The 24,928-nt window shown below is 39.5% G+C and overlaps 1 protein-coding gene and 1 pseudogene across 43 annotated transcripts in view; one reads left to right on the forward strand and one right to left on the reverse strand.

Annotated features, from left to right (window-relative positions):
• The window catches only part of MAP4K4 (mitogen-activated protein kinase kinase kinase kinase 4), a 243,480-nt gene that overhangs the window by 24,592 nt on the left and 193,960 nt on the right, over positions 1-24,928 (forward strand). The gene's annotated exons all lie outside the window — the stretch shown is intronic.
• Positions 1,533-2,073, reverse strand: LOC136328923 (NADH dehydrogenase [ubiquinone] 1 beta subcomplex subunit 10 pseudogene; annotated as a pseudogene).

Genomic DNA, 24,928 nt, shown 5'->3' on the forward strand with positions numbered 1-24,928 from the left:
AAGATGCATCCTATACATGGGGAAATATGGTAATTTGATCCCTTTGGGTTTTGCTCTTTTGTTTTTGTTAAGGAATTCTTGAACAGTGGTTAGTTCAGTGCTAATGATGCCTCACTAAGGTAAGATCTTTCACAATACTCTGTTCAGTTTCCATTTGTTTGGTGGGAACAGGCACTATTCCTATCCCTGTGTGAGCATCTGCACTGTTCCTTCTGATACTTTTGAGTAGTTTTTTAACATTTGGCCTTGAGTAGTTAGTTGCCTTATGTGCATATTCTGATCATTACTTGACTAAATGCACAGGGTCCCTCTGCAGACCTTTCTTCTCTGTTCAGCTTTCATCTCCGATACTGTCACCTGGAACTCTAGCTGCCTTGGTCTACCTTCACTCTTAGTTCCTTCTCTGCTGGAGGAGTCTGCCCAGAGCTTGGGTTTTCTCTGCCTGTACCATGCCACTAACTTTGTAAAGGGACTAAGTCCAGGCAGTTGTATGGCTTACCTCATTGGTTTCATAGCTTTCAGAGATCAGTGATCTTCATTGTTCAATGTTCTAGCTTCTTGAAAACTGTCTCATAAATTCTGTATGAATTTGTTTTGGTTTTCAAGTGGAAAGGCAAATTTAGTCTCTGTTAACGCCATCTTGGATAGAAGTAACAGTCCAATGGTATATCCAGTCTATCTTTTTATTCACCATTCATTCATCATGAGACATCAGCAACGTGTCAAAACTGTGAAAACAACCCTTTCCTCTTTTTTAATGGGAGTAGTGGGGAGTAGGAGAAGTTGCTCTCAGGAGAACAACTTTGGATTTGAAAAACATCATTGAAGAAGACAGTTTATTGTGATGTAATTCAGATATCACACTATTCACCTATTTAAAGTGTATAAATTTATTGGCTTTTAGTATATTCACAGAGCTGTGCAATCATAGCTGTATTTAAGAACACATTCATCATTCTGAAAAAGAATCTCCATACTCCCAATTGTCCTGTTACTACTGCTCCCATTTCCTTTCCTCAGTCCTAGGCTACTTCTAATCTACTTTCTGTCTCTATAGATTTACCTATTCTGGATGTTTACTATAAGAGGAATCAAACAGCATGTTTTATGACTGGCTTATTTCACTTAGCATGTTTTCAGGGTTCATCCATGTCATAGTATGTGTTGGTACTTTTTTTAATTGAATAATATTTCATTGTATGGATATATACCACATTTTATCTGTTACTCAGTTGATGGTCATGTGGGTTGTTTCTATTTTCGGGCTATTAGGAATCCTGCTATGAACATTTGTGTAGACTGTATGTTCATTTCTCTTGTGTATATATCTAGGAATTGCTTGGTATAACTGTATGTCTGTTTGAGGACCTGCTAGACATTTTCCAAAGCAACTATACCATTTTATATTTTTACTAGCAGTATATGAAGGCTTTAGTTTCTCCATATCCTTGCCAATACTTACAATTATGTCTTTTTTTTTTAGGTTTCATTACTCTTTATTTTAGCAGTGGTGTCAGTCATGTGAGAGCGACTCAGGAAGCAGCAGCAGTAGCCTCTTTAGCAGCTTTTCTCTCTGCAAGCATCCTCAGCTTCTGTTTTGCCAGGCACTTCCTTGCAGAATAATGGGCCCCTAAGTCGTTATGAATGTCTTGGTAGGCCTTGGCAACCTGCGTGAACTGTTCTACCTCCTTGGCACAATTCTACCTGTAGCTTTCATTTTCCCTCTGCTGACAGGCCTTCAGCCTTTCCTGGATAATGTTGACAATTTCTTGATTAACTTTGTAGTGTCTTCTCCGTTGCATTTCTGCTTTGAACATGCACGAGACATTCTTTTCCTTGCACTTGGTGGTGTCTGGCACCTGACGGAACTCCCAGTGGTAGTAGTAATACTTGTTCTTTACATGCTGCTCCTCCATAAACTCTCTCACAAAAGTCACAGGCCAGTCCACGAGGAGATTGAAGGCCTTTGTTAAGTAGGTGATGGAATTGGGCAGAGAGGTCTGTGGCGAGGGTGCCGGCCTGTGGTGCCTGGGCACCAAGTACATACACATCCTTGTCCCAGCTCTCAGGCATGCTGGTGGCTCACAGAATCAAGCTCAGAAGCGCTGTCCCGCCCTCCAGTTGTGGCTACACAGGACTGGCAGCGCCTGGGAGGCATCATGGGACTTGTACTCTAATTATGTCTGTTTGATTGTAGCCATTCTAGTGTTATTTTAGTGATTTGATTTGCATTTCTCTGATGGCTGATGATGTTGGGCATCTTTACATATGCTTGTTGGCCGTTTGAATATCTTCTTTAGAGAAGTTGTTCAGATTGTTTGCCCATTTAAAAACAATTTTTTTTCCATTGATTTGAGAGAGAGAGAGTGGGGAAGGGAGATGGAAGGGGAGAAGCATCAACTTGGTATTCCATTTAGTTGTGTACTCATCGATTGCTTCTCATATGTTCCCTGACTGGGGATAAAACCCATGACCTTGGCATGGCTGGATGACACTCTATCGACTGAGCCACCTGGCCAGGGCCTTTTGCCTATTTTTAAATTGTGTTATTTAAAAAAATATTTGAGTTTTAATATTTCTTTAGGTATTCTAGATATAAGTTCTTTATGACAGTGGTCCCCAACCTTTTTTGGGCCGTGGACCAGTTTAATGTCAGAAAATATTTTCACGGACCGGCCTTTAGGGTGGACTGATAAATGTATCACGTGACCGAGACAACCATCAAGAGTGAGTCTTAGATGTAACAGAGGGAATCTGGTAATTTTTTAAAAATAAAACATCATTACATCATTCAAGCTTAAATATAAATAAAACGGAAATAATGTAAGTTATTTATTCTTTCTCTGCGAACCGGTACCAAATGGCCCACGGACCGGTACCAGTTTGCAGCCTGGGTGTTGGGGACCACTGCTTTACCAGATGTATGACTTGTAAATATTTTTCTCCCAATCTTTAGGTTGACTTTTTACTTTTTTAATGGTGTTCTTTGAAGTACAAAAGTTTTAATTTTTTTTTTTTTTTTTTTTTTTGTATTTTTTTGAAGTTGGAAACGGGGAGGCAGTCAGACAGACTCCGGCATGTGCCCGACCAGGATCCACCCGGCACGCCCACCAGGGGGCGATGCTCTGCCCATCTGGGGCATTGCTCTGTTGCAACCAGAGCCATTCTAGCGCCTGAGGCAGAGGCCATGGAGCCATCCTCAGCGCTCGGGCCAACTTTGCTCCAATGGAGCCTTGGCTGTGGGAGGGGAAGAGAGAGACAGAGACGAAGGAGATGGGGAGGGGTGGAGAAGCAGATGGGCGCTTCTCCTGTGTGCCCTGGCCGGGAATTGAACCCGGGACTCCTGCATGCCAGGCCGATGCTCTACCACTGAGCCAACTGGCCAGGGCCCAAAAGTTTTAAATTTTCATAAAGTACATTTTATCTATTTTTGTTGTTGCTAGTGTTTTAGGTGTCATATCTAAGAAGCCAAGTTTATGAAGGTTTACTCCTTATATTTTCTCCCATTCACGTACTGACCAGGCCTGACCTTGCTTAGCCTCTTGAGATCAGACACGATCGGGCACCTTCAGGGTAGTATGGCCGTGGAAGATTTACTCTTGTACTTTGTTCTATAGTTTTGGGTCTTATATAAATATTTAGTTCTCTGATTTATTGTGAATTAATTTTTGTATGTGATAAGAAGTAGGAGTGCAACTTCACTCATTTGCATGTGGATATCTAGTTGTTATAGCACCATTTGTTTGAAAGGACTGTTCTTTTCCTATTCAGTTGTTTTGATACACTTACAGAAAACCACTTTACCTTAATTAGATGTGAAGGTTTCTGAACTCTTTTTTCTTTTTTTAAATTTCTGGACTCTTAATTCTATGCCATTGATCTCTGTTTATTCTATGCCAATACCAAAGAGTTTTGATTGCTGTAGCTCTGTAGGAAGTTTTGAAATTGGAAAGTGAGTCCTCTCAACTTTGTTTTTCAAAAGAACTTAGTTTTAGTTATTTTACTAATGACCGACCCTAGCACATACTTTCAAGAAACATTTTCTTGAAATTGCCCCAAATTTTGTGAATTGGGACTTTTCTTCTCTTGATGAAAAGTTTTACTGTTTTGAAGACTCATGTCTACTCATTCATATGTCCATATCACATATAGAGTACCCCTCTCCCCACCAAATACATATTTGCTAGGGAGTATCGAGAGGTATTTTTAACCCTCTTCCATCTGCAAATGCAGTAAGGCATAATTTGATAATGTCACTGATTCTTTCAGAATCGTAGTAGTCCTCTAAATTTAAGTACCTTATAGCACAAAAGAGGAAAATGTAAAAGTTCTAAGCAAAGAGAACTATTTTGAATCCAAGAAATCTAGATACAAAATAACTGTACCTAGGTTAGTTCTTTTATTTCTTATTAAAATTTCACTCTAAAATGTCTGTCCCAGAATATGTACAAATTACAAACCTAGCTAAACCTGTCATTATCAGAATGGTTTATATAGAGCGATTATAGACTTTGGCCTTGGACTTCAAATATTAAGTCATCAAAATTTTTTGTTAAACCAAAATCTTTACTTTAAAATATTTCATCTAAGGAAAAAATATGCTTTGCTAACTCAATATTCCAATTTGACAATGATAAATTAAAAAACTCCTTATTTTGTTATCATTCTCATCCCACCCAAAGTAACAAATGCCCAAGGAGTTTTCAATTTTAATTAAGTTTTGAAACTCAGCTGCCTGTGACAACCGCAAGTTGTTTACTATCAAGTTGTTTACTATCTTGAAGAACCTCAGTCATACAATACAGATAAATCCCAAATCCAATCCTGAGTGCTGCTTCATGAAACAGTTGTGACTCTAAGGCAATTTAGAGATGTGATAATGCTACCTAAATGCTAAATAATCAAGTCTTGTCAGGTTTGGTTTAGCATTTATTATTCTTATACTCCCAAAACACAGTTTTCATTTAACTTCTCAATAGCTTGTTTATAGATATTAGCAAAATAGGAACTACCCAGAACACAGATTTCATCCTGGCAACCTGTTGAGATGAAACTGCAGGGAGGAAAGGTTGTGCATTTCCTCTGCTTGTGAAACCTTTGTTGAGAAATGAACTTTGAAAAGAAGATGCCATCTCTGTACAACCTATTTGTTCGTAGGAGATATATTGTCCTAACATTTCAAAAGAGGTTCTTTGAAGAAAGAAGCAGGAATACTTTTCTCCCCTTGAGAGTATAAGAAATATATTCTACAACTATCTGAAAACTCATCATAACCTTCCTTTTAATTACAAACTATAGGAAAACTTCCTATAATGTTCAACAGTGATATCAACCAACCCTGAATAAAACTGGAAATTAAGCCTGACCAGATGGTCACGTGGTGGATAGAATGTTGACCTAGGATGCCAAGGACCCAGGTTTAAAACTCCAAGGTCACCAGCTTGAGCACAGGTCCTCACCAAGTTGAGTGCAGGGTCACTAGCTTGAGTGTGGGATTATAGACATGGCCCCATGGTCACTGGCTTGAGCTCAGAGGTCGCTGGCTTGAGCAGAGGTCACTGGTTCAGCTGGTGCCCCCCCCTTCAAGGCACGTAAGAGAAGAAATGAGTGAATACTTCTCATCTCTCTCCCTTCCTATCTGCTGTCTGTCTCTCTCTCTCTCTTACTAAAGAAAAAAAAAAATACAACACCTTCCCCCCCCAGAAATAAAGACTTCTTTTTAAATTATTTGTATGACCCTGGCTGGTTGGCTCGGTGGATTGAGTGTTGGCCTAACATTCGTTCGATCCCTCCCTGATCATGGTACACATGGGAAGTGGCCATCTGCTTCTCTTCGCTTCCCTTTCCCCCTTCTCTTTCTTCCTCTCTCGCAGACAGTGGCTTGGTTGGTCCAAGCATCAGCCTCAGGCACTATAAATAGCTTGGTGGATTTGAGCCTTGGCTCTCAATGGGGGTTGCCGGGTGGATACTGGTCAGGGCACATGTGGGAATCTGTCCCTCTACCTCCCCTCCTCTCACTTAAAAACAAGCAAACAAAACACATTTGTAGAATTAATTTGCACATTCTGGTAATTATTTCCATGTTTGCTCATTTGAGTGTTAGGGCTATGAGGGGGCTTGAAGATTATCTTGTTCAAACTTTGGTGCAAGAATGGGCCTAAGATTTATTCTAAAGAGGCTGTAGACCCCTTCCAGAATCACAGAGCTTATTCCACAGAAATGGGACTAAAACCTACCCTCCTAGTTAAAAATCATTCAAAAAAATTACTTGCTACCCAACATTTCTTCTATGAAATTTTTAATAATTTTTTAATTTTTAGAGAATGTAGTAATCATAGGAGGCCACAAGAACTCTGCAGCTGTGTTCGTCAGCTTGAGCTGCCGTAACAAAATACTACAGACTGGGGGCTTAAACGACAGAAATTCATGTTCTCACAGTTCTAGAGGCTGAAAGTCCAAGATCAAGTCTTGGCTTGCAGATGGCTGCCATTTTGCTGTGCCCTCACATGACCTTCCCTCTGCCTGTGCATCCCCTGGTGTCTCAGTGTCCAGATTTCCTTTTAGGACACCGATCAACTCTTAACAACCTTATTTTAATCTAATTACCTTTTTAAAGGCCCTGTTTCCAAATATAGTCACATTTTAAGGTCTGGGAAGGTTACATCTTTGACATAGAAGTTTGGGGGCATTTGAGTACAATCCAGTTCGTAACAATAGTATAAAGACAGTGAAGTCACAGAAAAGAACTTTGTGCTCTAAAAGACTTAACAATTTATTAATAAATTAAGAATTTCATTTTTTAAAAGCAAAGAAATATGTATGGTCTTCTATTCAGATAGGTAGCACAAAAATACTATAGACTCTGTTGTGGATGATCAAAACATAGACTGCATTTAAGAAGACAAAATGAATGCATCAGGTTGTGATAAATGCATTTTTCAGTTGGCCTTTGCTGGGTAACAGACCACTGCCCCCAAATTAATGACTTAAAACAACTTTATTTGCTCATGATTCTGTGGGTCAGCAATTTGGGCGAGGGCCAGGCTCTGCATGGGAATTCTTCTGCTGGTTTCTCTTAGGACCCCTTAGGCATCCATAATTACCTGTCAGCTCATAGGAGGTGTGCAGTGTAAGGGCTGGCAGATGTTTTTAAGCACACTCGTTTTCTTTGTATCATCTCAGTTTTCTATCTCTGTGTGTCATTCTTCATTAAGGAATATCGAAAAGGTTTGGATATTGTGGAAAATTTTGTTTTGGCAGATTGAGATGGAGCTACAATGCTGATCTTTCTTGATATTTTCATTTTACAAAAGTGTAATCACCATTAATTGCTGTGTTACCACATATCCTCATTTACACTTAAAAGATGGGATTTTTCATTCATTTATTTGTATGGACTGAACAGCATAGTAGTAAGTCAAGCTGCTTTGTTTTTGGGTGCGTGGATGCCTCAATTCATGTATGGCGACTCTAGACCTGCTTTTCTTAGCCACACAGGAAATGAGAGTGTGGCTCGGGCCGGAGGAAGTTATGCACACCCAGCTTTCAGTCTGCAGGCTTCCCCGTGATTGTTAGTCGAAGAGTAACTGAAGTTTATTTCCTTCCCCAAGTGCTGATTATGAAAGGGAAATGAGATCTATAAACTAGTTTGGTAAACTAAACAAATTATGCCCGCTGTTTATGTGTCAGAAAGTGAAGTTTGAAGATGAGTTTCAATTCATAGGAAGAATAAAGCACATGGTGGGATCTGAGGTTTTGTCAGTTCCAGAAACTCCCATATGATGACTCTTAATTTCCTTATGTGTAGGAAAAAGAATAGACTTTGGAATTAATGAGCTATTTTACAAATTCATGGCTTCTCATTAATGGAAGAGTTGGCATGGGTTTCATTACTGGGTGATGTTCAGTTTCAGTGGTTGGCACGTGGAGACCTGGTGTGTGCCATCTGCAGTGCATAAGCTGTTTGTTTGAGTTGAAGGTATCCCACAATGATTTTGGTGGGTTTAGAAGAGAATCAAGATGTGTTCAGCTCAGTGAGGACTCATTAATCTTTGTTATATGATTGTATAAATTGATGAAATGGAGAGTTGAAGACGGACGAGAAAAATGATGACATTGCAGGCTGGGTGGATTTGTGGGAGTTTGGGAACTAACATGCTTTGAGTTAATAAAGAGAAGGGACACCTTGGCAAAATGTTGAAAAAGGGTAGCTATCTTGTACTGACTTTATGAGATCTTTTATAGATAGTGTATGGCCGGTAGCCGCTGCCATCATGGCCATTCACATGCAGGTTCTCATTGAATTCGGGTGGACAGTAAAGAAACAGTGGAGCCAAAGAATGGTGGGCCATTCCTTTATTCTAGCCTTGCCCTGGCTGGTAAGTAAAACACACAGGGAAAAACACTTTCCTTATACTCATTCAGAACTGACAAAGCTACTGACACATCTGGGTTTTCCTAGAATCAAAGGCCCCCGCTAGTCTCAGTCACCTTTGATTCCCCATCTGCACAAACTCTCCCTTCTCCTCTCTGCACAAACTGGCTTCTTCAGCACCCTGCCATCTTGGCTTCCTACTTTGCAAAAATGGCTTTCTCCTTCTCTCTTTCTCCTTCTTCCCTTTTAAAACTTCTTTGGCACCAAAAACCCCTCCTCCAGCCAACATTAGCATACCAATGGCCCTTCCCAAGCAGGAAGGTAATTAGCAGTTTTACCTGGGCAGTGCCATTTTTAACAATAAAAGTGAGCAAACTCAGAAAACAGAAGTTTTAAAAATCATTTGCCCAAAAGATAGTCTTTCACTTTTATTCTTATTTTACATGTGCATTGAGAGGTGACTGTGCCTAGAGTCACATAGCTAGTAAGTATTAGAAAAACCAGATTTTGAGGCGTTTCAGTGTTGACTTTTCAGTTTAGTACTTAACCCTTAGCCAGACTGTTTCCCAGGGTAGGGGTAGGTTGAGCTGAAATAAAAGATGTGACTAGGCCTAGAGAAGGTAGGAGGGCTTGGGGCTCTGGATGACAGTGGGAAGAGGGTGCTAGCTAGTGGGGTTAGGGTTGAATTGAGAGGCAAAGGAGGACAGAAATTGCCAGCCTTTAAGTCCCCCCCCCCTATTTTTCTGTGCCTAGTTCGGTGCTTCTCAAACTTTTATAAATGTGCACTTGAATCAGTTCCCGGGAGCTTGTTAAAATACAGATTCTGATTCAGCAGTTCTGAGGCTCAGCCTGAGATTCTGCTTCTCTGATCAGCTCCCAGCTGATGCTAAAGCAGTTTCACATGGAATACTAAGGACTTTTGCAGGCAAAGAAGTTAGGGCAAGAAGTGCTGAGGGTTAGCAGCTGGTTTAGACATTTCATTGAAACGCAGCTGTCACGGTGGTTTATTTGGTGAGGATGTTTTATCTGTGTGGTGTAAAATGTCTTGTGTATCTTTACATTCAAAAGCAATAATTTTGTGAGCAGACTGTATATAACTTTCTGAGAATTACAGGATGTTCATGTCGGGAAGGGTAGAGATTATGCAGCCTGATCCTTCCGGTTGTGGATGTGCACTAAGGGACTTTTTGGCTTCACTTTGAGTGCTTTCTCTCTGTCTGTCTGGCCAAAGGCAGTGCAGCAGAGTGGGACTTCCTCCCACCCTGATTGGTGATTTAGTGACAACAGAAGTCAAAATGAGAAACTGATTATGATTCTCTTGTTCCATTTCAGTTCCTTATGCATTTCTGGCCACAACAGTGTTTCAGAGAGGGAAAATCAAAGTTTCTGGGGGCGCAGTCATGGAGTCAGGGGCCTGTGATGGTGTTCGAGCCCTGGCAGTGGGCGTTTTAATGGAAATAGATGATGTTATTATGATGTTTTAGACCCAACCAGTGTAGGCCTTTTATACTCTGTTTTTAGTTGAGAGAGGTAGAAAATGGGCAAGTATAAATATCATCAAGTGGATAACTTGGGAAAGACTTGGAGGTTTGCTTTTTAAGTTCTTGATTACATGCTCTGTCTAGGAAATGGGCAGTAGGAAGTGTCATTGTTGGAATAGAAAATTCAAAAGCCTGATTGCGAGAATAAGGAAGTTCTGAAAGGAGGACCAGTGCATGTAGGTAAGATGAGCTTGAAGATTTATAGTAGTACCATTGAGAAAGAAAGAAGGAAAAAAAATCGGTCTGGACAGAGATGTATTTGTCACAGGTGCACTTAAGTGTGTATCTTTTGGTGAGATGGTGATAAGGCCAGTGGTTTTTATGTTGAAGCCCTGGAGAGGCTACCGCTGAGCCAACCGGCCAGGGCCAATCACTTCATTTTTACCTATGTCTATGAGTCTCTGTTTTATATCCCACCCTGTGTGAAATTATGTAGTTCTTAGCTTTTTCTGATTTACTTATTTCACTCAGTAGAATGTTCTCAAGGTCCATCCATGTTGTCGTAAATGGCAATATGTCATCATTTCTTATGGCTAAGTAGTATTCCATTGTATAAGTGCAGCACATCTTTATTTCAATCCTCTGTCGAGGGACACTTTGGTTGTTTCCATGTCTCAGCCACTGTGAATAATGCTGTGATGGACATGGGACTGCATGTGTCTTTACGTACCAGTGTTTTTGAGTTTTGGGGGTATATACCCAGTAGAGGGATTTTTGGGTCATATGGTAGTTCTTATCTTAATTCGTTGAGGTATCACCTTACTTACTTCCATAATAGTTGTACTAATTTGCATTCCCACCAGCAGTGAATGAGGGTTCCTTTTTTCCACAGCCTCTCCAACACTTACTATTACCTGTCTTGTTGATAAAACCCAATCTAACATATGTGAGGTGGTGTACCTCATTGTAGTTTTGATTTGCATTTCCCTAATAGCTAGTGAAGAGGAGCATTTTTTCATATATCTGTTGGCCATTTGTGTCTTCTTGGGAGAAGTGTCTGTGTTTTTAATTGGATTGCTTGTTTGTTGCTGAGCTTTGTGAGTTCTTGATATATTTTAGATATTAACCCCTTAACCTGCTGTTTGTAAATATCATTCCTCTTTGGTAGGCTGCCTTTTTGTTTTGTTACTGGTTTCTTTTGCTGTGTGGAAGCTTTTTAGTTTGATACAGTCCCATTCATATATTGTTGCCCTTCCTTTCCTTGCCTTTGGGATCAGATTTATAAAATGTTCTCTATGGCTAAGGTCCACACATTTAGTACTCATGTTCTATATAATTTATTATTTGAGGTCTTATATTTAGGTCTTTGATCCATTTTGAATTAGTTTTTGTGCACAAGGACACGGTGTAGTCAAGTTTCATTCTTTTGCATGTAGTTTTCCAATTTTCCCAGCACCATTTATTGAAGAGGCTTTCTTTTCTCTATTGTGTGTTTTGGGCTCTTTCGTTGAAGATTATTTGTACATATATATGTGGTTTTATTTCTGGGCTCTTGATCCTGTTACATTGGTCTTTATGTCTGTTTTTCTGCTCTGCTGTTTTGATTATAGTGGCTCTGTAGTATAATTTAAGGTCAGTAGTGATAACTCAGGTTTTATTCTTATTCCTCAAGATTGCTTTGGTTAGTTATCTTTTTGTTCTGTTTCTTTAAAAAATAACATTGGGATTGCATTAGGTTTTTTTTTTGTTTGTTTTTGTTTTTGTTTTTTTTTTTGAGAGGGAGACAGAAAGGGAGATGGACCATCGGGGACAGACAGGAAGGGAGAGAGATGAGAAGCATCAACTCATAAGTGCGGCAGGCACATTAGTTGTTCATTTATTGCTTTCTCATACATGCCCTGACTGCTAGACTACAGCCAAGCCAGTGACCCCTTGTTCAAGCAAGCGACCTTGGGCTTCAAGCCAGCAACCTTTGGGCTCAAGCCACTGACCTTGGGCTTCAAGCCAGTGTGACTCTTGGGCTCAAGCCTGTGACCCTGTGCTCAAGTTGGATGAGTTGTCCTCAAATTGGATGAGTTGTGCTCAAGCCCGTGACTTCTGGGATTTGAACCTGGGTCCTCAGTGGTTCCATTCAGATGCTTTATTTACTGTGCCACTGTCTGGTCAATTATGAGGTTACATTAGAATTGTATAAATTGTATACAATTTGGGGAATATGCCATTTTAACAATATTGATTCTTCCAATCATGAAAATGGAATATTTTTCCATTTTATTGTGTTTTTTTCGATTTCCTTCAATAATGCTTTGTAGTTTTTAGTGTATAGGTTCTTCACATCCTTTGTTAAATTTATTCCTAAATATTTTATTTTTTTGTTGCAATTGTAAAAGGAATTTTTTAAGTTCATTTTCTGAAGTTTCACTGTTGGCATATAGGAAAGCAATAAACTTTTGTATATTTGTTAGGTATCCTGCAACTTTACTGTATTGATTTATTATTTTAAATAGTTTCTTGGTGGGATCTTTGAGGTTTCTATGTGCAGGACCATGTCATTTGCAAAAAGTGATACCTTTGCTATTTCTTTCCCAAAATGGATACCTTTTATTTTTTTCTCTTGTCTGATTGCTCGGGCTAAGACTTCCAGAACTATGTTGAATAAGAGTAGAGAGTGGGCAGCCTTATTCTTGTTCTGATTTTAGAGGAAACACCGTAATTTTTTCATCATTTAGTATATTAGCTGATTGTTTGTCATACATGGCTTTTATTATTTTGAGGTACTTTTCTTCTATCCAACATAAATGGATTTTGTATCTTTTTGAATGCCTTTTCTGCATCTATTGATCGATTTACATATGTTGAACCATGCTTATATGCTCCTGGAATGAATCCAACTTGATAATGTAATTTTTTTTAAGTGTATTGTTGTATTCGATTTGCTAATCTTTTGTTGAGCATTTTTGCATCTGTATTCATTAGAGGTATTGGTCTGTAGTTTTTTGTTTTTTTAATTTTTAAAAAAAATTTTTATTCATTTCAGAGGAGAGAGAGAGAGAGAGAGAGAGAGAGAGAGAAAGGGGGGAGGAGCAGGAAGCATCAATTCCCATATGTGCCTTGACCAGGCAGGCTCAGGGTTTTGAACCGGCGACCTCAGCATTCCAGGTTGATGCTTTATCCATTGCGCCACCACAGGTCAGGCGGTCTGTAGTTTTCTGTTTTTGTATTATCCTTGCCAGGTTTTGGTATCAGGGTTATGTTGGCCTCATAAAATTATTTAGGGAGTATGACTTCTTCTATTTTTTGGAAGACTTTGAGTAGGATAGGTACTAAACCTTTGAATGTTTGGTAGAATTTGCTAGTGTAGTCATCTGGTCCTGTACTTTTATTTTGGGGGAAGTTTTTGATAGTTGTTTCTATTTTCTCCCTGCTTATGGGTCTTATTTAATTTTTTCATCTCTTCGTGACTCAGTCTAGGAAGATTGTATAGTTCTAGAAACTTACCCATGTCTAGATGGTTAAACTTGGTGGCATATAATCTTTCATTGAATATAAAATTTTATTCTGGTATGATCCTTTGTATATATATCTGTGGTGTTTGTGGTGATTTCTCCTTTTTCATTTTAGATTTGGTTTACATGAGTCTTTTTTTTTTTCTTAGTCTATCCAGAGGTTTGTCAATGTTTGGGGTCTTTTCAGAGAACTGGCTCCTTGTATTAATATTTTCTATAGTTTTTTAATTTTCTGTTTCATTTAGTTGTGCTCTAGTTTTTAGGATTTCCATTCTCCAACTGCCTTTGTTCCTTTTTTTTTTCTAGTTTTCGGATTTAATGTTAAGTTATTTACTTGAGATCTCTCTTGTTTCTTTTTTTTTAATTTTTAAAAAAATTTTTATTTATTTATTCATTTTTTAGAGATGAGAGAGAGAGACAGAGAGAGAGAGGAGAGACAGAGAGAGAGAAGGGGGGGAGGAGCTGGAAGCATCAACTCCCATATGTGCCTTGACCAGGCAAGCCCAGGGTTTTGAACCGGCGACCTCAGCATTTCCAGGCCGACGCTTTATCCACTGTGCCACCACAGGTCAGGCTCTCTTGTTTATTTTTTTTTTTCTTTTTTAAATTTTTTTTGGTATTTTTCTGAAGCTGGAAACGAGGAGAGAAAGTCAGACAGACTCCTTCATGCGCCCGACCGGGATCCACCTGGCACGCCCACCAGGGGCGATGTTCTGCCCACCAAGGGGCGATGCTCTGCCGCGACCAGAGCCACTCGAGCGCCTGGGGCAGAGGCCAAGGAGCCATCCCCAGCGCCCGGGCCATCCTTGCTCCAATGGAGCCTTGGCTGCAGGAGGGGAAGAGAGAGACAGAGAGGAAGGAGGGGGGTGGTGGAGAATAAATGGGCGCCTCTCCTATGTGCCCTGGCCGGGAATCGAACCCGGGTCCTCTGCATGCCAGGCCGACGCTCTACCGCTGAGCCAACCGGCCAGGGCCCTCTTGTTTCTTGGTGTAAGCCTGTAATGATATAAACAAACCTCTTACTACTGCTTTCACTGTATCCCAGAAATTTTGAGATGTCGTGTTTTCATTCTCAGTTGTTTATATTCATCCTTTGATCACTGCTTTTATTTCTTCTTTGACTCAGTCATTTTTTAGAAGTATGTTGTTTAATTTCTACATTTCTGTGTCTTTCCTTCATTTTTGCATTTGAATTATAATTTTAAAGCCTTATGGTCAGATAATGTGCTTGGTATTATTTCAATCTTTATGTATTGTTAGTTAGTTTTGTGGCTCAACATATGGTCTGTCTTTGAGAATGTTCCATGTACACTGGAAGAAAATGTACAATCTGATGTTCTGGAATAAAATTTTTTGTAAATGTCTATTATGTCCATTTGGTCTAGTGCAGTGATTGGCAAACTCATTAGTCAACAGAGCCAAATATCAACAGTACAACAATTGATATTTCTTTTGAGAGCCAAAGTTTTTTAACTTAAACTATATAGGTAGGTACAATGTTATTAACTTAATTAGGGTACTCCTAAGCTGGCCAAAGAGCTGCACTCAAGGGGCCAAAGAGCCCCATGGCTCACGAGCCATGGTTTGCTGACCACTGGTCTAGTGTGTCACTTAAGGCTGATATTTCTCTATTGATCTTTTTGTTGGGATGATCTAAAGCCATCAGTGGTGTGCTGAGGTTTCCAGGTTTGGCTGTGTTTTTGTCTGTTTCTATTTTTATTTTAGATCAGTTAGTAGTTTTCTTATATGTTTTAGTGCTCTACATACATATTAAGAAGTGTCACATCTTCTTTATATAGTGTCCCCTTTATGTTTATGAAATGTCCATCTTTGTCTGTTGTTACCTTTGTTGTTTTGAAGTCAGCATTGTCAGATATGAATATGGCTACACCTGTTTTTCTTTGTGTATTATTTGCTTGGAGAACTGTTTCCAACCTTTCACTGTGAGTCTACTTGTCCTTGCAGCTTAGGTTTGTGTCCTGAAGGCAGCATACAGTTGGATTCTGCTTTTTAAAAAATTTTATTTTATATTTATTTTTTTATTTTTACGAAGTGAGAAGTGGTGTGGGGGAGGCAGACAGACAGACTACTGCATGTGCCTGACTGGAATCCACCTGGCATGCCCACCAGGGGCTGATGCTCTGCCCTTCTGGGGCATGGCTCCGCTGCAATTGAAGCCATTCTAGTACCTGAGGTGGAGGCCATGGAGTCATTCTCAGTGCCTGAGCCAACTTTGCTTCAGTGGAGCCTTGGCTGTGGGAGGGGAAGAGAGAGATAGAGAGTAAGGAGAGGGGGAAGGGTGGAGAAGCAGATGGGTACTTCTCCTGTGTGACCTGGCTGGGAATCGAATCTGGGACTTCCACACTCCGGGCCGACGCTCTACCGCTTAGCCAACTGGCCAGGGCTGGATTCTGCTTTTGATCCAGTGTGCTACTCTGTGCTTCTCTGTTGGTGAGTTCAGTCTATTTATATTTAGGGTAATTATTAATGACTGAGGATTTTCTATAGTCATTTTATGTTTTATTGTCATGGTTTTTCTATTTTGTGTTTCTGTCAGTTCTTTTTTTTTGGTGGTATTCCATACTTCTTTCCCTGTTTATTGTTTTTATTAAGCTATGTGTTTCAGTATTGTTTTTTTTGTGGGTAGTTACCATTAGGTTATTAAGAGAAAAATTTTCATATGTACAAGAGTCCTTTGTCTTAGAAGTGCTGCTTTGTTTTATCCTCCTTTGCTACTGCAGATCTTTATCCTCTCTCCTTTTATGTTATTTTTGTCACAGATTATCCTTGTTTTTATTGTAACCTTATTGGAGCTTTTACTTGTAGTTTTGTTTTGTTTTATTCTTTGTATTTGTTCAAATAATCCCCTTGAATATTTCCTGCTGTGGGGGTTTTCTGGTGATAAATTTCCTCAGCTTTTATATGTCTATAAGTTTTATTTCTCCTTCATATTTGAAGAATAACTTGGATGGATATAGTATTCTTGCCTAGTAATTCCTGTCTTTCAGTACTTTGAATGTTTTGAGTCTACTCTCTTACTCTCTTTTGGCTTGTAGAGTTTCTGCTCAGAAGTCTAGTGATAACCTAATGGGCTTTTCTTTATATGTTATGCTCTTCTTTTCCTTAACTGCCTTTATGATTCTTTTTTTGTCATTGATTTTTGCCAATTTTATTACAGTGTGTTTTGGAATAGTTCTGTTTGAGTTGAGATAACTCGGCGTTTTCTCTGCTTTTTGGATTTGAAGTTGTAACCCTTTTCATAGGCTTGAGGAGTTCTCATCAATTATTTGTTTGAATTGGCTCTCCTTTCCCTTCTCCCTCTCTTTTTCTTATATACCCCTTATTCTTATATTGCTCTTTCTGATGGAGTCAGACAGTTTTCATAGAGCTCTCTGTTTTTTTAAAATTTGTGGCTCTCTTTTTTCTGTAGTATCTCTAGTTGCCTGTCTTTGATGTCACTGATTCTCTTCTCTATCTGGCTGGTTCTATTAGCTACACTTACTACTTCATATTTCAGTTCATGTGTTAAGTTCTTCATTTCTGTTTTTAAGATGTCAGTGTCCTTGGTAAAGTATTCATTTTGTTTATTAATTTTTTTTGAAATCATTAAATTATTACTGTTTTCTCTCATCTCATTGAGTGTTTTCAGAACTTCAATTTTGAATTCTTTATTGTTTAACTCCAAGGTTTCTATGTGACTGAGCTTGCTTTCTGGAGATTTTTCATTTTCTTTATGAACTATGTCTCTTTCTTGAGTAGCCATAGTACAGTATTTGTTTTGGTCTTCTTTGATGGCATTTGAAAGTGATATTATTACTAAATCTACTAGAAACAATTAGAAAAATAAAAATATAATGAAATTGAAAAAGTTAAAAAATCATGAAAATAGCAGAGATACCCCTGGAAAACAAAGAGCAGAACCCAAGAAAAAATCTGAAACACTCCCCCCCCCCAAAGTAAAATATATAAAACTTACAATGAAATTCAAAAGAAAGAGAAGAAATTTCAGTTTTGAGGGTTTTGCTCTTTTCTTTCAGTAGTTGGTATTTATTGTATTACAAGTTTTAGCTCTGAAATTCCTGCACTGATCTCTGCTGAGATGTTGCTGTGGCAGTGATGGAGGTGGGATGCAGTCAAAGTGAATGTGGGATGTGTTATGATGCTTTACGGCAGGGGTCCCCAAACTTTTTACACAGGGGGCCAGTTCACTGTAACCTCAGACTGTTGGAGGGCCGTACTATAAAAAAAACTATGAACAATTTCCTATGTACACTGCACATATCTTATTTTAAAGTAAAAAAACAAAACAGGAACAAATACAACATTTAAAGTAAAGAACGAGTAAATTTAAATTAACAAACTGACCAGTATTTCAATGGGAACTATGGGCCTGCTTTTGGCTAATGAGATGGTCAATGTGCTCCTCTCGCTGACCACCAATGAAAGAGGTGCCCCTTCCGGAAGTGCAGCGGGGACTGGATAAATGGGACCCCTGCTTTACGACAATAGTGATCTCAGGCCTCTGGGTATTCCTTCCCTCGTCTCAACAGAACAAGGCATCAGACACGGAGCACCACTCTTCTTCAGGGTAGAGAGTGGCTCTGGAGAGCTGGCTGTGAAATAAATCTCTGCCACTTTCCCTACCCCATGAAGTGAGGGAGGTAGGAACTCTGAGGGTGGGGCACTGCACTTTCTTTTTCTCTGTTTCTGTGCAGTGTGTGAGCTGTTAGCTGATCCGAAAACATTGGCTGTGACCCTTGTTCTACTGCAACTTTGGTGTAGTATCTCTGTCCTCTGCCCCCTTCTCCCAGTGCATAGCCGTCGTTATTATCAACATCCTCCACAAGAGTTGTAAACTTATCATAACTGATGTAAAAGCTAGTGACACATCATTTTCACCCAAAGTCCATAGTTAACATGAGGTTTCACTCTTGGTGTTGTACATTGTGTGGGTTTGGAGAAATGTGTATAATGACATGTATTCATCATTATAGTCTTATACAGAGTAGTTTCACTGCCCTAAAAATCCTCTGTGCTTCTTCACCTATTCATTCTCTCTATTCTCCTCCCTCCACTGACAACCACTCATCTTTTCACATTATTAAAGTTTGACTTTTACAAAATGTTATAGTTGGAATCATACAGTACAGACATATCTCAGAGATAATGTGGGTTCAGTTCCAGAACACCGCAATAAAGCAAGACACATGAATTGTTTGGTTTTCGAATGCTTATAAAAGTTATTTTTATACTATACTGTTGTCTGTTCAGTGTGCAATAGTGTTGTAACTAAAAAAACCAAAAAAACAAACAAACATTAAAATACTTTTTTGATGCCCTGGCCAGTTGGTTCAGTGGTAGAGTGTCAGCCTGGCGTGCGGAAGTCCCAGGATTGATTCCTGGCCAGGGCACACAGGAGAAGCGCCCATCTGCTTCTTCACCCCTCCCCTTCTCCTTCCTCCCTGTCTCTCTCTTCTCCTCCCGCAGCCAAGGCTCCATTGGTGCAAAGATGGCCCGGGCGCTGTGGATGGCTCCATGGCCTGTGCCTCAGGCGCTAGAGTGGCTCTGGTCGCAACAGAGCGAGGGCCCGGATGGGCAGAGCATCGCCCCCTGGTGGGCGTGTTGGGTGGATCCTGGTCGGGCGCATGCGGGAGTCTGTCTGACCATCTCTCCCCGTTTCCAGCTTCAGAAAAATACAAAAAAAAAATTTTAAAAAGTACTTTTTTGCTGAAAAATGTTAACCATTACCTGAGCCGTAGCAAATTGCAATTTCTTGCCTTAAAAAACAAAAACAACATGAAGGTCCTTGGACGATGGCTCATTGGAGACAGTGTCAGCCTGGCCTATGAATGTCCCAAGTTTGACTACCAGTCAGGGCACACAGGAGAAACAGTTATTTGCTTCTCTCCCCCTTCCTCCTTCTCTCCCTCTTCCCCTCCCACTGCCAGTGATTCAATTGGTTTAAGCATGGCCCCTTGTGCTGAGGATAGCTTTGTTGGAGCGCATCATCCTCAGGCACTAAAAGTAGTTTGGTACTTGAGCATCAACCCTAGATAGGGTTGTGAGATGGATCCCAGTTGGGTCCCCTGGGGGAGTCTGCCTCACTATCTCCTCTTCTCACCTAAAAGTAGAATAGAACAGAATAGAATAGAATAGAATAAAATAGAGTAAAACAATACAATATAAAATAAAGTATCTGTAAAGTGCAATAAAATGAGGTATACTTGTATGTAGCTTTTTTTTTTAAGGCCTTTCAAAATAAGGTACTGAAATTAGTACCTTTTACCCTGAAAACATTTCAGCTTACATGTGGTTAAATGGAGTGGTGTTTATTTACAGTTTTTCTTTTTTAGGGAAAATTTACATATAGTAAAATGCACAAATCTTAATGAGTTTTGAGTTTGTAGAAGACATTGCAAACACTGCTTTAACCCCAAACCCTTTATAAAACCTTTTATAAAAACAGAATGTCACCATCTTACCTGGGAGCCTCTAACAAGGAAGGTGTCTCCAGGGCCCCATTAGTAAATCTGGATGAAGCCCAGGCATGATGTTTCAGAAACAGATCCAGCAATTGATGTGCAGCCTGTTAAGCAGCCATGTTTGGGGACCACTGCTCTAAGTTTTTCTATTTTTTGTAGTATTTGAAATGAACTGATTTATATTTGGAAACTGGGCAAAATTAAGAAATAAATCAGTATGTGACATGAAGAAAACTTGAGTATTGCACAAATGTTGTGTTCATGAATCTGTGAAATGCTAAAACCGAAGCAGCAGATAAAAACAGAAGTAGCTCAGGGTTACTACTCAGGAAATGATCTGTTGAATGTGAGTTTTTGTCTCTCCCTATTTTTTTTTAAGCATCTTAAAATGTATTTAACATTGTGGAGACAATGTATATAGAAAATACATATTTTTTTGTTTAGTATTAGATTTACAGTCTCTTTGCAAAATTTTTTTTACTTGTCATAGAAGTAGGATTGTATTTCTCCAGTTGTGGGGTGCAGTCTGTTAGTGGGGAGTACATTCAGTTTAATTGGTTAAGATCGCCATTTTTCTTTTAATTAAATAGAAAATAGAGTGAATCACATGTAGTCAGGTGAGTGTTTTGTAGAAGTTTTAGGAACCTTTATTTTGATTAAAAATGTGTTATGTATTTATTGGGCGATTTTATTTATTTATTGCATTAGCTGAAATTGTAATCAAAACTAAATATCTCTAAGTGTGGTAAGATGCTTTTTTAATTATAGGTTGTAGTCAAGATAGATTGAAAGCTAATGAACTAGGAGATGCTAGGTTCTTTTTTAGCAAAAGTGAAGAATTGTTAAAAACATGAGCATTTACAAATGGAAATGAAAAAAAAGCTGGGGTAGCAATACTATATCAGACAAATTGGACTGTAAAACAAAGGCTATAGTAAGAGATAAAGAAGGCCACTACATAATGATAAAGGGAGTAATCCAACAGGAAAATATAACTATTATAAATATCTATGCACCTAATATAGGAGCACCTAAATATATAAAACAGACTTTGATGGATTTAAAGGGCGAGATCAACAGCAATACTATAGTAGTAGGGGATTTCAATACTCCACTAACATCACTAGATAGATCCTCAAGAAAGAAAATTAACAAAGAAACAGCAGACTTATTGGATATACTAGGTCAACTCGATTTAATAGATAATTTCAGAACCTTTCACCCTAAAGCAGCAGAATATACATTCTTTTCAAGTGCTCATGGTACATTCTCTTGGATAAGACCACATGTTAGGGCACAAAAGAGCTCTCAACAAATTTAAGAAGACTGAAATCATATCAAGCACTTTCTCCGATCACAACAGTATGAAACTAGAAATGAACCACAACAGAAAAGCTCAAAAATTCTCAAACACATGGAAACTAAATAGCAGGTTGTTAAATAACGAATGAATTAAGAATGAGATCAAAGAAGAAATAAAAAAATGCCTAGAAACGAATGGCAATGAGCATACAACAACTCAAAATTTATGGGACACAGCAAAAGCAGTACTGAGAGGGAAGTTCATAGCACTACAGGCACACTTTAAGAAGCTAGAAAAAGCTCAAATAAACAACCTAACCCTGCATCTAAAAGAACTAGAAAAAGAACAGCAAGTAGGTCAGAGTAATGGCGGAGTAGGAAGCGATACCGATAAATCTCCCCCAAAACTCAACAAGGTCTTCAACCAGAAACAGAAAAACCTATACTTGGAGCCTCCAGATGCTTCACAATACACCCGAAGGTATGGTCGAGTGAAAAATTGGCTAAATATATAAGCAAATCCTGAAGGAAATAGGGAGTAAGAAATGCTCCGCCTTCCTCACTAACCTAAACAGGGCGGCTTTCTCTGGTAACTGTGAATATAGAAACTGAGGCGGGCAAAGGGGGTGAATACATCCAGGCCGCGCACAAAAGGCCGACCAGGCTGTGGCACGGAGATCCTAGCGGAGGAAAAACTGTTCCTGTGGCAAGCCGGGCAATACAAGCTAACACTCGCGCCAAACCCAAACAAAGAAAGACAAGCGGGGCAGCCATTTTACCCGTTCTCCTGGTTGGTGCGCAGTTAGTGGGCGAGAGATCTCATCCTAAGCCCCAGAAGTGGGTGTCCGTGTTGCCCCACAGAGAGGCAGGGTCAGAGGCCTTTCTGTGGGCCGAAAGCAGAATCTCTGGGCAGCCCCAGCGCCCTGGGAAAGCCGCGCACGGGAGGGAGCAAGAACTAATTCCAACGGTGGAAATTTTCCGTGCTGGTGAGGGTTTCACTCAGGGAAATGCGGCCGGCCTCATATCCTGGAGTGCGCGCGCAGATAGGTAGTGAGCGATTCCTCCGAGTGCCTCGGCAGGGCGTGCCCGTGTTATCGCACAGAGGGGCAGAGTCAGGGGCCTTTGTGTGGGCAAAAGCGGAATCTCGGGCCGCCCCAGCGCCTTGCAAAAGCCGCGCACGGGGACGGAGCGAGAGCGAATTCCAGCGCTGCAAATTTCCATGCGGTTGGGGGTTTCACTCAGAGCGTGAGACTACTGGCCGGATATCCTGGTCTGCGCACGCAGATAGTGAATGAGAGTTTCCTCCAAGCACCCCGGAAGTGGGTGCCCGCCTGTGTTACCGGACAGAGTGGCAGAGCCAGAGGTCTTTGAGTGGGCGGAAAGCCCGCCTGATTATGCTAGCAGCTCTGACTGACTGAGCCTTACCCAGAGCCCTGTGCTGAGTGGAAATAGAGTGGGGAGTTGCCAGCTCTTTGAACCTCTTACTATCCAGGCAGAGGCAGCAACAACCCCATAGCTGGATTATCAGGCTACTAATTGAGGAAGGAAAGACTAGGAGAAAGGCTCCAGGAACACGGACTCTCTCACTGTCGGAGCCTATGAAAGCTAATGAGCCTTGACTCCCAACGAGACTAAAGCACAATACATGACATTGCCATAGAGACTTATCAACTGCAAACCTCTACCTGAGCGTGCCAAAGGAGCAGAACCTGGGGTACAGAGTCACCGACCAGGAAGAGGGAGAGAAAAGAAAAAACAAGAAGATAACCTCTCAAAATCAAGAATAATCTGCAGACTTTATAACCTATCCCATTTTATTATATTTGTTCGTTTGTTTCTCTTATCTTCATTCTTGATACTTTTTTTCCTCCTCCAATTTGGTTGATTAACTCTCTGCCGGTCTTACTCTCTCCTCTCCTTGAACTACACTACCCATAAGTGTTACATCTCCCATTATCTTTTTTCTCCTCTTCCTTTCTCTCTCTGAGGGTTGCACTCCAAAACCCTTAACTCTCTCTCTCTCCTTCTTTCTTCTTTTACTGGTTCCCTCTTTTTTTTTCTCTCTCTCTCTTTCTTTTCTCTTTCTATATTAGTTTCTTCCTTTCTCCTTTACATCTCCTCTCATTCAAACCTCAATAACAAACAAATTATCTTATCTGGGACTCAAACTTATGTTTGTGGCATTTTGGGGTTTTTTTACTTCACCTTTTTAACTCACTAGCAGTGCTCCCATCCCCGGCTCTCCATTTTATCTAGTTCTTGTTCCACTAAATACAATAGTATTTTTTTAATTTGTCCCCCCATTTTTCTGTTCTCTTATTCCTCTCATCATAACTCTTAGACAACACCAACACCTAAAAGCAAATCATTTTATTCTTGACCCAAATTTTTTCCTTATTTGCTTTTTGTGGGTCCATACCGCCCCCCCCCTTTTTTTTCCTTTTTTTTTCTTTTTTTTTGCCCCTTTATTACTTTTCCCCAATTCAGGACCTCCATCACAGGCATTGTTTGTTATAATTCACAGTTCACCACAAGATTTTCTCAAGAAAAAGGGGAGAGGAGAGGAAAAAAGGAGGGGGGGAATAATTTCCTTTTTTTAAAAATTATTTTATTTTTCTTTATTTCATTATTAATTTTTTTTAAAAAATAACAACTCTTTGATTTTTTATTTTTTTTAACTTTTTATTCTTTATTAAATCTCATTAATACTATCAACAAAACCACCCTCAGATGCCATTAAGGAAGAGAAAATCGAATATCATGGATACAAAAGAAAGAGAGGTAACACAGCTAGATGAGGAAAAATTTATGGAGAAAAAATTTAATATATTGGAAACTTTGGAGCTAAATGACAGAGAATTCAAGATAGAAATCCTAAAAATCCTCCGAGACATACAAGAAAACACAGAAAGGCAATTTAGGGAGCTCAGAAAACAACTCAATGAACACAAAGAATATATGTCCAAAGAAATTGAAACTATAAAAACAAATCAAACAGAGATGAAAAACTCAATTCACGAGCTGAAAAACGAAGTAACAAGCTTAGCTAATAGAACAGGTCAGATAAAAGAGAGGATTAGTGAAATAGAAGACAAGCAACTTGAGGCACAACAGAGAGAAGAAGAAAGAGACTCAAAAATTAAAAAAAATGAGATAGCCCTACAAGAATTATCTGACTCCATCAAAAAGAATAACATAAGAATAATAGGTATATCAGAGGGAGAAGAGAGAGAAAATGGAATGGAGAACATACTCAAACAAATAATAGATGAGAACTTCCCGAGCCTGTGGAAAGAACTAAAGCCTCAAATTCAAGAAGCAAACAGAACACCGAGTTTTCTTAACCCCAACAAACCTACTCCAAGGCATATCATAATGAAATTGACACAAACCAACAGCAAAGAAAAAATTCTCAAGGCAGCCAGGGAAAAGAAGAATACAACATATAAAGGAAGGCCCATTAGATTATCATCAGATTTCTCAGCAGAAACTCTACAAGCTAGAAGAGAGTGGACCCCAATATTTGAAGTCCTGAAAGAGAGAAACTTTCAGCCACGAATACTATACCCATCAAAGCTATCCTTCAAATATGAAGGAGAAATAAAAACATTCACAGATACAGAAAAGATGAGGGAATTTATCATCAGAAAACCCCCACTCCAGGAATTACTAAAGGGGGTTCTCCAATCAGATACAAAAAAAAAAAAAAAAAAAAAAACAGAGCCACAAGTAAAAGCTCCAAGAAGAACACAATAAAACCAAATTTAAACTGTGACAACAACA

The sequence above is a fragment of the Saccopteryx bilineata genome, chromosome 3, assembly GCF_036850765.1.
Source record: "Saccopteryx bilineata isolate mSacBil1 chromosome 3, mSacBil1_pri_phased_curated, whole genome shotgun sequence".
Lineage (NCBI taxonomy): Eukaryota > Metazoa > Chordata > Mammalia > Chiroptera > Emballonuridae > Saccopteryx > Saccopteryx bilineata.